This window comes from Talpa occidentalis, unplaced genomic scaffold (genome assembly GCF_014898055.3).
Source record: "Talpa occidentalis isolate TD23 unplaced genomic scaffold, MPIMG_talOcc4v2.1 talOcc4.2, whole genome shotgun sequence".
Taxonomy (NCBI): domain Eukaryota; kingdom Metazoa; phylum Chordata; class Mammalia; order Eulipotyphla; family Talpidae; genus Talpa; species Talpa occidentalis.
In genome coordinates, this window is record NW_023602073.1 from 116,134,744 (window position 1) to 116,150,259 (window position 15,516).

Here is a 15,516-nt window from a genome sequence, read left to right on the forward strand (position 1 = left end):
AGCAGATGGAATAAAGGAGAGAGTCCTGGAGCCCTCCGTGGCTTTTCAGGCTTTTATTGGGATTTACCATGTACACAGCAGGCAGGGGGGCCGGGGGCAGATGGTTGACAGGCCTCCCAGCCCCCAGCAAGTCTTCACTCTTTCTGGGCTCTCTGGCCTTCTCTGATGGTTTCTGCTTCTCTTTTGCTCTCATTCTCTCTGCTTCTCTGCTCTTCCCCTTGCATCCCCATGAAGCTGCCCTTACAAGACCAGTCTCTCAGCCCAGGTGAATCCCGTCTACATAGGCCCACACCCTGCTCCAGGTGCCCGCTATTAGTCATGCATTCAGGACTGCAGGGATCCATCATCCATCCTAATGGTGGGAGGGCAGAAAAGCCTGATGCTTACCCTACACTGGGTTTATAAGAGCGGTGCCACAGGGACGCCAGCAGAGTGAAACAGAACCACCAGAAGGAGAGAAAAGGAAAGCAGCGGACATGAGAGAACGCCAGAGAGCCCAGAAAGAATGAAGACTTGCTGGGGGCTGGGAGACCTGCCAGCCTCCCGGCCCCCCAGCCACCACGCATCCCTGCCTGCTGTGTACCTGGTAAACTCAATAAAAGCCTACAAAAGCCACCAAGGGCTCCAGGACTCCTCCTTCACCTGCCTGCTCCTGTCATAGAGATCCTGCTCCATCCCTTCCTGTCACTACACCATCACTCAGAAGAAATATGGAAAAAAGAAACCATTTACAACAGCAAGAAAGAATACCTACAAATACAAGGAACTTGCAAAACTTAGGTGAGAAAACCTAAATATTCCTAAAGGCCCAAAGGTAACCTTGAATGACTATTAAGGCACCCATGTTTTCAGGCAGGTTGATAGCATCTTAGCAAAGATGTCTAAAGCAGAAGATATGGGAGGGTACAACATACTGAATTTCTTCTGGCCTGTTTTGAGCTGTAAGGGGGTTGTTCTCAAGATGTGATCCTTGGACTAACAGCATCAACATCCTGTGAGAACTTAGAAATGCAAGTTAGAAATGCAAGTTCTCTTTAGCCTCACTCCATACCTACCAATTCAGACCCTGTGGGTGAGGCGCCACAACCTACCTTTTAACAAGCCCTCCTGATGGGTTGGACTTGAGCTCAAGTTTGGGAATCAGGGCTCTAGTGCTTCTCAAATTTACATTGCATAAAATCACTTAAGAGCTGTTAAATGCAGACTTGCAAAGGTGAGTGTGGGATGGAGCCTGATTCTGCATTTCTAGCAAGTTCCCTTATAATGCTAATGTGGCTAATCCTTAAATGTATTGAGGAGCCAGATTAAAGAACAAGCTGTTTTTTTTTTTTTTTCACTCAGTGCCCACCTGTCCTGCACTATCTACTCTATTTTTCCCAAGTATTAAAGACAAATCGTTATTCTTCTTAGTAATGTTTATTTTCAACACAGCAGAGTGTTCCTTTCAAACACTTAACCAACAATAATTTCACATGAATCTCAGTCTTCGGAGGCCTCCACGCCTGTTTGTGTTGAACTGTCCTGCCATCTGTGCCATCTGTAGTGCAGGCAGGCAGGAGTGAAGAGTGGGCAAATGAGAGTCCTGGAGCCCTCAGTGGCTTTTTCAGGCTTTTAATGATCTTCCTACACCATTTGTAGTGAGGTAACCAGGTGCAGGGCAGGCAGGGGGACTGGAGGCCAGGAGGCTAGCAGGCCTTCCAGTCCCCATCGACTCTCTGGTGTTCTCTGGTATTCTCTGCTTCTCCCACTGGACTCCACCTCACTAGACTGTGTGATGTCGCCTTTAGCGTGTCTCTTGGCTCAGGTGCACCCACTTACGCACGCCCACACCATGCTCCAGGTGTCCACCATCGAGTATGCACACCCCAAGCCCACAATCCCAAGTGCCTCCTGCGCTCAAGGCTGCAGTTGATAGCCATCGAGTCCAATGGCACAAAAGCCTGAGCAATCTTCATTTATCCTACAAGCATCTATTCAGTCACACCATTCAGCAATCAGTGCTAACTGGAATCTAGAGGGGAAAAATTATTAAGGAAATACCAATGCAGAGGGAGTATCTTTGTATAAATCCAATGTTTAAATCCAATTTACCTTTATCTATCTTTAAAAATTCTCATTTTTATGTACTAGTGTTCAGGTTATCTATTGCTTCATGGTACCACAAAACTTCTTGGCTTAAAACAATAAGTGTTTATTTAAGCACATGATTTTCCATATCACAGATTTGGACAGGGCATTTTGGGGACCACTCTGATTTCTGTAGCCTCCAATGGGGTGACTAAAATGCCTGCATGGCTGTGATAGATTCACTGGGACCATAGAGCTGGGGCCTTTGTACTGAGGCTGCAATGTCTTAAATGACTTTTTTGCTCATATCTGAGAAGTAAGCTAGAGTGACTGGGCATCTCTCTTTTTCATTGTTATTCTCTACTGGATGAACATGGTCTTCTTTAGACCTAAGGGTCTCAGGGTAATTGTGTTACCAGAACCTAGCCATCTTGGTGGTGGGAGCTGGCAGGAGCAGTGGTGTTGTCAACCTGCTGCTCCACCACAAGTTGGTTGTGGCAATTGCTCCTCAGAGCTCAGTAACTGCCTTTTTTCCAGTTGTGGCAGTTGCATCTCAGAGACCTTTTATGTAACATTGTACTTCCTGGATTGTGGAATGGACCAATCAGGCTGAGCTATGAGCTGATTGGTGCTAAATGGTCCAATCAGACTTTTGTTCCTAGGACCCAGTCTCTCACCACAAGTCAGTTGTGGCCATTGCTCCTCAGAGCCCTTTTATGTAAAGCCCACTTCCTGGGGTGTGGAATGGACCAATCAGGTGCTATGAGTAGGGCACCCTGAAAGAGGATATAAGCCAGGGTGGGAGGGAGCTGAGGGGAGACTATGCAACACCAGCCCCCAGAGAGAAGACATGATGACGCCAGCCCCTGAAGAAGGTGGTTCCAGCCTCTGAAGAAAGAAGAAAGCAGCATCCAGCAGCCACCCTCTGAGGAGGGAAGAGAAGCTGAAGGACTCTGTCATAGACTAGGCCTCGGTCCTGTCTCTGACATTGCCTGAGAGGAGCACCACAGGCTCACTGGGCCTGGTGTCTCAAAGAGCTGCTTGTTCTTAGTATAACCCAGCAACTCACAAAGAGCCATTAACACTGGGTGTCTCTGACACCACCTCTGCGGGGCCAGTAGTGGCCATCATTACTGGCCAGTGCTGCCCAGCACTCCTGGTGACCTGTGGCGACCATCACTGATGCTACCTGGGTGAGATAGCAGCCACTTGTGAGTACAGTGAGCTCTTTGTTTCCCCTGTTTGTAAAATAAACCCCATGGTTGTTGTTCCTGGAGCCTAAAGTCTCCTGCAATTGTGCAGGGAGACCTCTCATCGGGCACTGTCCTTTGTTAGGTTTTTGGTGTTGGAGCTTAATGATGGCTCTCCGGTCTCAGAGCCAGGGCAGGTGGGTGGCCGTTCCATCCATCTGGCATCCTGCCTTGTGGCCTCTCTCGTGGTCCTCTCCACCCCTGTTTCAATTGGACTTCTTACATGGTGACTGGCTTTCAGAATGTAGAGCATTGCAAGAGACCCAGGTGTTGGCTGTAGCACCTCTACAATCTGGCTTCACTACTGCAACACTCCCCTGGTTTGTTAAGGTCAGATTTAAGGGGAGAAGAGAATTCTGCCTCTCAATTGATGTCATTGCACTGTATTGAATTTATTAATGTTAGGTTTTATTAAAGTGAAACCCAGATGGACCAAATATGCAACAAAATTATTTCCACTAGAATATTTCCAATGTAAATATAAAAAAAACAAAAACCAGGCCTCCCTGGTGGTGCAAGGGGTTAAGATGCAAACTATGAAGCTGTCCACAGCCACTGCAGCACAAGTTCTATCCCTGGCCAGGAAGCAACCCACATGGTGTGGCAGACCTCTCCTGTCTCACCCGCTGCTTCCCTTTGCAGTGTATTTCAGTAGTCTGCCTGTGCTGTTCCCTGCTCTGTCTCTGGTGAATCCTCTCACCCTTTCCCCCACACACCTCTGTATGCATAAATAAATAATCTTTAAAAAAAAAAACAAAACCAAAAACCTCACAAAATGTGACAAACTGCTAGTCTTAAAACCTTTGAAAGCTTACACTGGCTCAAGAAAACCCATGGTTAACAACTCTTCCTACCTCTACATTACTGACATCCTTTGATTACTTGAAATTTCATCAAAGAAATTGGCAAATGTGTCAAATTGGGGCTTAGTAGAGGGGACAATTTATTAACATTTGTCACATGTTTAAAAACCCAAATAAGATTGCCACCTCATAGCCCCCACCTCTTACTCTCCTACCTGCTTTCTCTCTGTCTCTCTGTTTTTCTCCCTCTCTCTCACACATGCACGATACACACGCACACACACACATACACACACTTGGCCATTCACCTATACATTTTCAAGAATATGTTCTGGAACATATTCTCCAATTTTGCAATCCTGGTCAGTCCCAGGATTCTCAAACAAGGAGAGGATTCCCTATTACGTAAGCCACCTGGTGCTTCTTACTGAAGCATGATTCCACTCAGCATTCTGGGGGAACTAAATATTTGTATATAGGTATACATGTATATATGCGTATGAATACACATATATGTACGTATATGACCTAGTTGAGTGCAAAGTTTGCAATATTTCTGATAAATACAAAACTGGAAGAACAGTTTTACACCAACACTGCTTTGAACAATTTCCCAAGACCTCTAGTCAGAAATGACTTACCCCCTCAGCACACCAGGCACTGTGTCTTGGGCCCATAGTAATTGTAGGACTGCAAAAGTGTTACCAACTTCTTTTAAAATGAGAAGGAATAAGTGAAAATTTAGGTTGGAAAAAATTTAATATATTTTATGTCTTCATATCAACACTACCATAAATTTTGGTGTGTGTTTAGAGTGGAATGGGGTCCACAAAGACAAATGTGCCTAAGGTCACACAAGTACGACACAGCACTGCCCTGTGGGGGGATGTTTCAATGCACAGAGGAGACATAGAGCTCTGAGGTGTAGGCACCATATGCTGCCAGTGTGTTATTTTTGAGAACTAATGTCTTCAGATTCCAAAGGAATGAATTTCACGTATCCTTGAAAGAGGGGATAGATTTACTGACTACAATGAAAAATCTCACAGTGTGTGTGGCAGTCTGTGTTCAGAATGCCTCGCTCACTCACAAGCCCACTTCTACCCTGAAGCCATGATCATTATTTAGAGTGGCAGTTCCTCTTGCATGAGTCTCATGTGGAATCATAAAATCACAGAACTTAAGGGGCTGACCCCCACCCCAAACAGTGAAGAGCACCTTTGTCACCATACTGACCCATTACTTAGCATCTCTGAGCACATCCTTGCACTGTCTGTGCACGGGAGTTGCAAAGCTGAGGTCTTTATTGTCTTATAAAGAAAACCAAACATAAAAAAGCCCAGAGATCACAGGTTGCTGTCAATGCAGGAAGCAGATGTCAGAATGAGAGTATCCTTGGATGCAGTGAGTCACGCTGGTGGGCAAGCTACATACTGTGGGCACTACCCACAAGAACCATTGTGGTCTCATCATCTTCGGGGTGATGGTCCAGCCCATCTTCCACCACCGTATGGAGGGTGCTGTAGTACTGTGGGCCTTGGTGGAAAGAATGCAGCTGTAGGGAGCCTCCCAGGCTGCAAAAGTGGGCATGGGAAAGACATCTGGTCTCTTGTTTTCAAAAAAGCACTTCAGGTTTCTCTCACTCAGCTTGTTGGCATAGTCCAGAATGGTAACTTTCAACTGCTCCTTCTCCTTTTGCGCAGACATCTTCCAAAAGTTCAGCAGAAGGTTGACAGTGAGCATAACAAGTGGTGAGCAGAGAAAAGAAAGGCCGAACAAATCAGGAACCACCCTACAATCTTAGAAAGAAACAAAATTCAGGACATGTAAAAGCAAAGGACTTCTCAGGGACCTGGAGTAGTGTTACTGGGGAGTGCGTGACTACATAATACCACAGTCACTGCCATGCCTCTGCTGAATCAGTCATTTTAATTTTTAGCAACACTTTAACAATAAAGAATAATGTTAAGATTTAGCTAATCTCTTTTCTTCTATGCACCATTAATGGTGTGTAAAGAATAACTAGAAGGGAGGCAGGTGATAAAGAGCAAAAAGTATAGATTATCCAAGAATCAGAAAAACCAATAGAATTCGTTATTAGAAGGATGAATTCTGTGCATGAATAATGTGGTCACTGAGCGAGTGACTAGACCCTAAGCCAGATGTCTTCAGGCATTGATAAATGCATTTATGGCTAGAGACTGATTTTTTTCATGTTACGTTTTGTGCAAAGAACAGCAGCCCTCTCGGAGAAAAATATCTTTACTCATTATCAGTGATAAAGTGAGGCAGGCTAAAACAAAGAAACTGAAACTATGAGAATTTAAAGCCTGAACAAAACATAGGAAAAAATGAGGATCATTTCAAACTTTCAGGATTATTGATTCTGAATTTTGGTAATTGGAAAAAAATTAATTCCTCTCTCAATATGAAGTGTTTCAGTGCAGGGGTTTACCGCACTGAATTTTAAAAGCAGAATTCTAATTAGCTCAAATTATCTTCTAAACTTTGTTGTTCTAATTATATTTTTCACATTTGGAATTAATTTCATATTTGAAGAAGTAGCAGAGTTCCTTCGAAGTTTCTCTTGGCATTTCAGTTAAGTGACTCTTAATATTTCTCAATAGATGTGCCTTTTTGAAAATAGAAGTGATAATCAGCAAATGAACCTTTTCAGACTGTAACTGAGCTCCAACTCTTCAAACCAGTAGTCCCAAACTCTGCCTCTTACATGCAGTCAGATTCTGCATGAATGCCACCTTTGGATTGGGACTACTTGGGTTTAAATCTCAGCTTTCCCCTCACTATGGATATTCTCTGTGCCTCAGTTTCCTCATTTATAAAATAGGGGTTACCCACCTGAAAGGGTAAATTGGGGAATTAAAATAAGGTAATTAAACACACCTGTGCATTCAGTGTTTGTTAATATCACATGCTGTTATTTTTAAATGCATATACATTTATATAACATTCTTGCTGAACTATAGTATCTTTCTATCATCATGATTAATAAATGAGGCATGACTACTATTGATACAGCCCCCTTTATCGGCATCCCTCACGCACCTTCCTCTAAGAATCAGCCTTAGATCTTTCTCATTCTTCTGAAAAGTAAACACCTCAGTGTGCCCAGGCTCAGCAATGACGGGATGTACATGATTTCCTTATGCCTGTGTTTAGAGAAGAAAAGTTCATACACTGATAAGTATTTGGACCTAAAGTAATTGAGAGGAGCCTGATGCCTAAGGACATAAATCATAAATTACTCATTGTGTCATAACAGTTGTAATTAATAGCTTCCTTCACAAAAAAAGGAAGACTTTTGAGAACCTGGCATGTTTTTATCTAAGATGCACTTTATGCATTAAGCAAGAGACTTTGGGGCACTTTTAGGCTCATCAGTTTAGGAAAAGTATATGATTAGGCTGCCAACCAGTTTTGGAATGTATGATTTTAAAAACAGATTTTGCCTTGATGCATTGTGGTAAAGACAAGTCCTTATTGAAAAAAAAATAATTTTATGCTATTTTCAGTGCATTTATCCTGAAACAAATTGCATTTTTTAGAAATTGTGGATCTGTATTTATTCTTCGTGCTTGTTATGGCTTGGAAACTGCAACTCCTACCACTCCCAGGTAGGAATTCAGTCTTTTCCTGAGGCCGGGGCAAGGTTCCACATCTGGATTTGTGCTCACTTACCTGGGAGGATGACAAGCTGCTTCCCTATGTCATTTAGGTAAATCCATTATTTCCTTCTGTTAAATAAAGCAGTTCCCCAAATCTCAAGCTTTTAAAATAATATAAGAACTTCGTTATCTGCACAGCACAAATAGCACAGGACATAACCTCATTAGAGAATATGGTCACTTCACTGAAGGCAATTTAAAGACTGCCAGTTCTTGCTTATTTGCGAAATTCTTTTCAATCTTGGCAATGTTTATACAATGAGATAGTAGTTGCCAGAAATAACTCAAAAGAATCACAATGCTACATTACATTATGTGTAACTTTGAAAAGTATTAGCTCATTTGATTGAGCTATGTTTAAATAGATGAATACTATGTACATTTTTCCTAGAAGCCAGTTTGAAAAAAAAATTGATTTTATGAATGCATAACCCAGAGGATATATTCTTGCCCTTTTTTTAATTTTAATGATTTATTTATTTATACATACAAGAGCTGGGGTATAGGCCAGAGATGTGGGGGGTGAGAGGATTCACTGGAAACAGAGTGGGGAACAGAACAGGCAGACTGACTGAAAAACACTGCTGAGGGGAGCAGTGGGCAAGACAGGCAAGGTCTGCTGCACCATGTGGGTTGCTCCCTGGCTGACTGGGTATCGAACTGGTGCTGCAGAGGCTACAGATCGCTTCGCAGTGCAGTGCTTAACCCCTTGTGCCACCAGGGAGGCCAAGAGGATATTTTCTTTTCGGAAATGGAAAAGACCAATCAGCAATCTTACTGAGCCATCCAAATTCCAAAAAGCTTTTCCTGGGATTGTCTTTAACTGAATTATTTTCTAATTTCCATTGTTTTGAAATGTCCTAACAAGATTTCAGTCTTGACTGAAAGGAGTACAGAAAGATTAGTTCAGGCTTATACTGGGGCAAAAAAAAAAAATGCAGGTTTGTCCTTTCTTACCTGAGACTGGGCTTGCAGGGCCAGTTTCAGTTCTTGTCCGTGGTTGTCATGCTGGTTTTACCGTGGCCTCTGGGGAACATTTTCCTGGGATTCACACAGCAGCCTGTGAAGAGTTTCCATGACCTGTTGTTCACAAAGAATCCTAGGATCAGTAACACCCAGGCAGGAGCCAAAAGGAAAACCAGCCCATAGACCGTATTCTCAGTGCTGCAGGGACACTTAAAAGCCACAAGTGAAAAGAGGCGCTCACTTCCCACGGTCAGCACAGCCACGAAGCTGTAATCAATAATAGTTTTCTGGTTAACGAAGAATTTTATAATCCCTTGAAAAGCATCCATGTTGAAGACACACAAAGGGGAAATGCTTTGCCCTTATTTATTAGCAGAGCAGGAGGGACTCTGTCTTCATCAGAAACAACAGCCCTCCTCAGACTGAAATCAGCCAGATAAGGACACAGATAATGCCTACTGCTGGTGGATATCAGGCTGTGAAGCGAGAACCCAAACACTGAGAATTAGAGTAACATCAACATACACAGTGTCCATTTTTATGTCATTACCCTGTGGCTTGGATTGAGAATCACAGTGAAATCTCACTCACACAAATAATAGTTTAGGAATTTTCCAGTCAGATGAATCAATATTAACAGAACTGGATTTCAGCCAACTAATGGGGAGCCAAATAATGTCTCTTACCTTGGAGTGTCATGATATTTTTTGTTGTTACTCTCTTGCTACTTAGGATCTGGAAGACACATATTATATCTTTTTAAACTGGCTAGTGTCAGAAATTTGAACATGTTTAGAATTTGAGTATGGAAAAGTTTAGGGAGGTTTTTAGGTTTTTTTTTTTTTTAATTTTTTTTTATAGAGGCATGTTTTATTTATTTATTTGTTTGTTTGTTTTGTTTATACATGCACTGGGTACAGTCAGAAGCACGGGAGGGTGAGAGAATTCACCAGAGCCAGAGCGGGGAGCAGAGCAGGCAGAAGGACCGAAGTACACTGCTGAGGGGAGCAGCGGGCGGCAGGAGAGGTCTGCGCGCCATGTGGGACCCTCCTCTGGTGGCCGGGGAGCAGCCGGGGATCAAACTGGCGCCGCAGAGGCCACAGGCAGCTTCACAACCCAGCGCTCAACCGCTGCGCCACCGGGGAGGCCCGAGGTTTTTAGTTTTGAGTGAAAAATGAAATGGAAAAAGTCCCTGGCATTTCTCTCCTAGGCTGCATCACAGCAGCCTCTTGATTGGTAGCTCAGCCTTTTACCTCATGCCCACCCCAGTCTCAACCCTAAATCTACTCTCCATGCTGATGAAAAGAAAATCCCTCAAAAACAGAAATTTAGTTCTGCTTTAGCCTGCTCATCCCCTCTGGTCTCTATGCTGACCACAAGGTGATTGATGCTAACCTCTCCAGAACTCTCATCATAGTATTTTATACACATGAATGTGCCCTCTACCCAGAATAACCTACCTTCCCACTTTGTCCATCTGGCAAACTCTCATTCAATCTCTACCAACTGGGTAGAAGTTTCTTCCTTATGAATATTTCCAGTATTACTTCCTAATACATTTCTAAACATTGTACTTGCAGGATTTATCATACCATTGCACTTATTTGTTTAATATCTATTGTCCTTTTTATATTCTGAGCTCTTAGAAAGCAGGAACTTTTCTGGGTCTAAACAGAATGGATACTCATTGAATAATTTGCTTTTCTAATCATTATTGACCTCCTGCTGTGTGCCAGGAGCTGTGTTCAACTGGCAGTACCTATTGAGTGAATAAGTAAATGATTGATGGATCTTTTATACTTATAAATACTTTAAAGAAATTGTTTCCATTTCTCGCTTATGCTATCTTCAACTTTTAAAATTTAATTAAGGGACTTGAAAGAAGTCAAAATATCAGATTGATGATATTCATTAATATACTTCAAATTCCAGGCCAATTTATTGTGTAAGAAGCAAATACCTTGTACTAAAGAGCCAAGAAACTAAGTTACAGTAGAGCCATGCCTTGTCATTTTACTTTTATTCATCCCAGTTTACTAATGTGCTGTATTGGGAGTATGAAAAAATGTAATTCTAGATTTCCTCCATCACTAGTTGGTAAAATTCTTCAAGCCCGTTAACCAACAGTTTTTTCAGAAGTTACCTTGATTCATATATGTACTTCCCACCATTAGCCCTTGCTCCTCACAGACTTGTCATCCTTGGCCACATGACTCCTTTCACATCTAATCTTCCCATGCCATCCTCTGTTCCGTCACCACCCTTTTGGGGCTGTTGTGTCCTGAGTCCCTTCTAATTCAGGATCTTACCATTTGCGGGTCCCATATAACAACTATCATTCTAGTATATTGATGATTACTAGTATTTTAATTTCTTAATCACATGAAAGATATTTACTTTTGAAAAAGTGTTTTGGAAGAACTATCTTAATGCTGTGTTTCATAAATCATTTTTCCAGAGAAAACCAGTCCCTTCAGCTGGTCCAAATAGAATTTATAAAGTTTAAAACTTGCAAAAAGTTACAGGGCCAGTCAATTTCAAAGCTGAGTGTGAACCCAAACTTCTTGACAAATGCTACCTGCTTAACCATTGTGATATATGGTCTGGAACAGGGTATTTGGATACCTTGCTAAGAGATGTTTGTTTTATACCAAGTTTTAGTAATTTTTCCCTCTTTATTAGGTTGCTTTCAAGATGTACTTGGGAATTACACCAACTGTGGCCTGTAACAATTCCAGCAGAAATGAATTTTCCCTGATTCTAGACAAGAACCCTCTGATAGAGTTTGTGCAAGAGCTCCCTGCTGGGCGATCTTCTCTGTGCTACTGTGATTTGCACTGTGGGATTATCAGAGGTGGCCTGGAAATGGTAAAGCACTTATTTCATTCTGCCTGTGTATTCATACTTTGTTTACCTCAAAATATAGCAGCTTAAAACAACAGACATTTAGTGCTGACCTCAGCAGTACATATCCTAAATTGGGAACAAAATGAACATAAGAAGTTTATCCAATCAACTAATACAGAACATATTTTAACATACAGATTCATTTGTGCTTCTATCGCAATATTAATTATATATGATCGGTGTTAAAAATTTGATTAAAGGAGATGGGATGAATTTGATGAACATTGAAAAAGAGAAATTTCAAAATTTAAAATTATTTGTGGATAGTCTGCATTGGTAACCTGCAATAAAAGGGAAAAAAGAAATCATTCTACATGGTTTGTATATGTCTTGGGTTTTCTTTTCTGTGTATTTTTTCATTATCTGCACAGTAAAATTTAGGAACAATCAAATTGACATTAAAATTATTTTGTTTCTATAGTTAACATTTTTTTTCATTTAGAATCAATGTGAATTGTCAAAATAAAATAAAAAATGCATGTGTACACACATGTAACTCTTTAGTAGTTGACAGGATCACAAGTTTGCATTAAAGATCAAAGGACCAAAACAAAATCATTTAGCTAGGTCACTACCTTAATTATCTGCATGAATAAATGATTTATCCATACCATTACTTTTAAACTAATTCTAAGTGATACTTAATAATAAAATAACTAACTAAAATCATTTTCTAAACCTGAAAAATATAAGCAAATCTCTTGTATAATTCTAAAACGGAGAAAAACTTTTTTTTTTACAAACCTGCTAGTTTTATTTTTCTGTATAATCTTTTTTTAGTTTAACATTTATCATTTTTTAAAATTTTTAAACAATGTTTGCTTCCCCCCCACCCCCTCAGATTGAGTCCTCATAGAATTTCCTTCCCCAAGGCACCCGTGCACCATCACCACAGTCTCCTGTGCTTCTTCCTCCCTCCTCTCCCTCCTCCTACCCTGCAGCATGTCTCTGGTTTATAATTGCCTGTTTTTGCTTTGCTGTGTTTTGTACTGTTATTATTTTTTAACACTGATGTCTTATTTGGTTCCCCTATATTCCTGCTATAAGTGAAACCATTTGATATTTTTCTTTTTCTTTCTGGCTTATTTCACTGAGCATAATTCCTTCTAGCTCCATCCATGTTGCTGAGAATGGCATGAGTTTATCTTTTTGATTGCTGAATAATATTCCATTGTGTATAATGGAATAATGGAATAATAATATTCCATTGTGTATAAATACTGGATCTTCTTGATCCAGTCATCTATTTTTGGGCATTTGGGTTGTTTCCAGTTTTTACCTATTGTAAATAGTGCTGCAATAAACATAGGTGTACAGGTGCTCTTTTGAATCAATGTTTTTGTGTCCTTTGGGTAGATCCCTAGTAGTGGAATTGCTGGATTGCATGGTAGCTCCTAAAATGGAGAAAAACTTCTTAAGCATATGTGCAACAGAGAACTTTTATGGACATATTCTATGAATCTCAGAAACAATACTCTGGGGAAAATGGCAAATCTTACTGTATGACATCACATTCAATTCAAAAACAGGTAAAATTAATCTATGACTTTAGAAAGAGAGTGGTTACGTGGAGGGGGGATGACGCAGCAATTTCTTTGTTAAAGTGAAGCATACTGCCATATGTTTGTTTCATTTGCAGATATATAAATGCTTCTGTCTTTACTGGCCTCTGTCTGAATGTGATTTGCATTCACTTTACTCCTCCTACACTAAGATTTTGTGGGGTTTTTTTTTTTTCAGTTTGTTCAGTATTTCTGTTTATTCCAACTGTTTATTTTTTTTTTTATTAGGTGCCCCCAAATTAAGAGAGTATGAATTGGAAGCTTGTGGAAGAATAACTGGGAAGTTTGTGAAAACGGAAGTAAAGTATAAAAAATAATGTTTCTCCCTACTCAAAACCTTCATGTTCCCCCACTACCATCCTTGTGCTCTTAAAATTTCTGAAACAATTTGCAATTTTTTTTAAAGATTTATTTATTTATTTATACAAGCACTGGGTACAGTCAGAAGTGCGGGAGGGTGAGATAATTCACCAGAACCAGAGTGGAGAGCAGAACAGGCAGACTGACGAAATGCACTGCTGAGGGGAGCAGCAGGCGGCAGGAGACGTCTGCGCCATGTGGGACCCTTGCCAAGTGGCCGGAGATCGAACTGGCACTGCAGAGGCTGGGGGCAGCTTCCCAGCCCAGCGCTCAACCATTGTGCCACCAGGGGAGGCCCCTCTTTTATTTTTTTTTAACCAGGTTTAGGGAGACTGGAATCCTTACATGACAGAGAGTAGAATGAAAGTTTCTACAAGATTTTCCTAGGGTAGGTATTTTCCCTCATGGTCTTCTGAGATATAAGTATATGATAGAATTCTAAATTCAGCAAAAAAATTCCTCAGAAACCTCTTTCAGAAGAAAATATATCTAATTAAATACTTTAGCCCTTGACTATCATTACTGAGAAACCCCAGTAATTAATAAATATTAATGTAGAGGCTTTTACATCATTTGCCATATATGGTTTGTGAACAATAGATCATTCCTCTGATTGTTTTGGAATATTGTTATGGAATATTTTGCTTTTTTGTTTCAGTTATTTTTTTAGTTATTGGGCCAGACTGGAGGACATGACAGGATCAACTGTAGTCTTGAAATCGAAGGCTTATCAATCTGTAAAAGCTACTTATTGTCTTTTAATTGAGGTAGCATTGTTTTACAGTGCTGGATGTGATTTTAGGCCATTTTGAGTTAATTTTTATGTATGGTAGAGAGGCGAGTGACTGATTTTAGCAACACTAACTATTGAACAGATTTTCCTTTCTCTAGTATACACTTGGCTCTTATGTCTTAAATTTAATTCCACAAAAATGTGGGCTTATTTCTGGCTCTCAATTCTATTCCATTTTTTCATATGTTTATCTTTTAATCCACTACCACATTGTGTAGATTCCTATAGCTTCTAGTTTGATTGAACTTTGGGATTGTGAAACTTCTATTCCTCTACTTTTTGGTCAAGATTGCTTAGTGTTGGGCCTTCCTGGTGGAGCAAGGAGTTAAGACACAATCTATGAAGCTATTGGCAACCACTGCAGCGCTAGTTTGATCCCCGGCCAGGGAGCAATCCACATGGCGCAGCAGACCTCTCCTGACTCGCCTGCTGCTCCCCTCAGCAGTGTATTTCAGTCAGTCTGTCTGTTCTGTTCCCCATTCTGTCTCTGGTGAATCCTCTCACCCCCCACACCTCTGGCCTGTACCCCAGCTCTTATATGTATAAATGAATCTTTTTTAAAAAAAAATTAAGTGTCTTAGTCTCTTACTTACCCATTTGTCATTCTGTATAAATTTTAGTATTATTTGCTCTAATCCTTGAAGAATTCCATTGAAATTTTGATTAACAATTTCATTGTATCTCTATGTTACTTTGAGTAAGATGAACATTTTAACAATATTATTTCCTCCAATATGAGTGTGGAATATCTTTCTACTTCCTTACTCTCCTTCTGGATTCTTTTTAGCAATATCTTATAATTTTCACTGAATAGATCTCTCATGTACTTTGTTAGTTTATTCCTAGACATTTAATACTTTTTGATGTTACCATTGGCGGCTTTCTTGATCTCTTTCTCCTCTTCTATTTTGTTGTTTGTACATAGAAACACAAAAGACACTATATATTGATTTTGAGCCTGTCACTTTAGTGATTGATGGTTTCCAAGTTTTGTTTTGTTTTTACCAGAGTCATGGGAGTTGTTGTGCATATGATCCCATCTTCTGTAAAGAGTGATAGGTTTACTTTTTCCTCTTTAATTTGTATTCATTTCATTCCTTTCTCTTGCTTTATTGCTCCCTT

General features: G+C 40.6%; 1 protein-coding gene across 5 annotated transcripts in view; it reads left to right on the plus strand.

Moving 5' to 3' along the window:
• The first annotated feature begins 2,871 nt into the window (after positions 1-2,871).
• The window catches only part of LOC119253428 (amine sulfotransferase-like), a 33,218-nt gene continuing 20,573 nt past the window's right edge, over positions 2,872-15,516 (plus strand). Inside the window, exons 1-4 of one of the 5 annotated variants that reach the window (XM_054699124.1) lie at positions 2,872-3,278; positions 11,455-11,640; positions 13,036-13,208; positions 13,470-13,545. The gene's annotated coding sequence lies outside the window, so the exon portion shown is untranslated. Of the gene's footprint in view, positions 3,279-7,813; positions 7,857-11,454; positions 11,641-13,035; positions 13,209-13,469; positions 13,546-15,516 lie in introns of those variants that run through there. The other 4 variants (XM_054699123.1, XM_054699125.1, XM_054699126.1 and 1 more) reach the window with 4 other exon arrangements.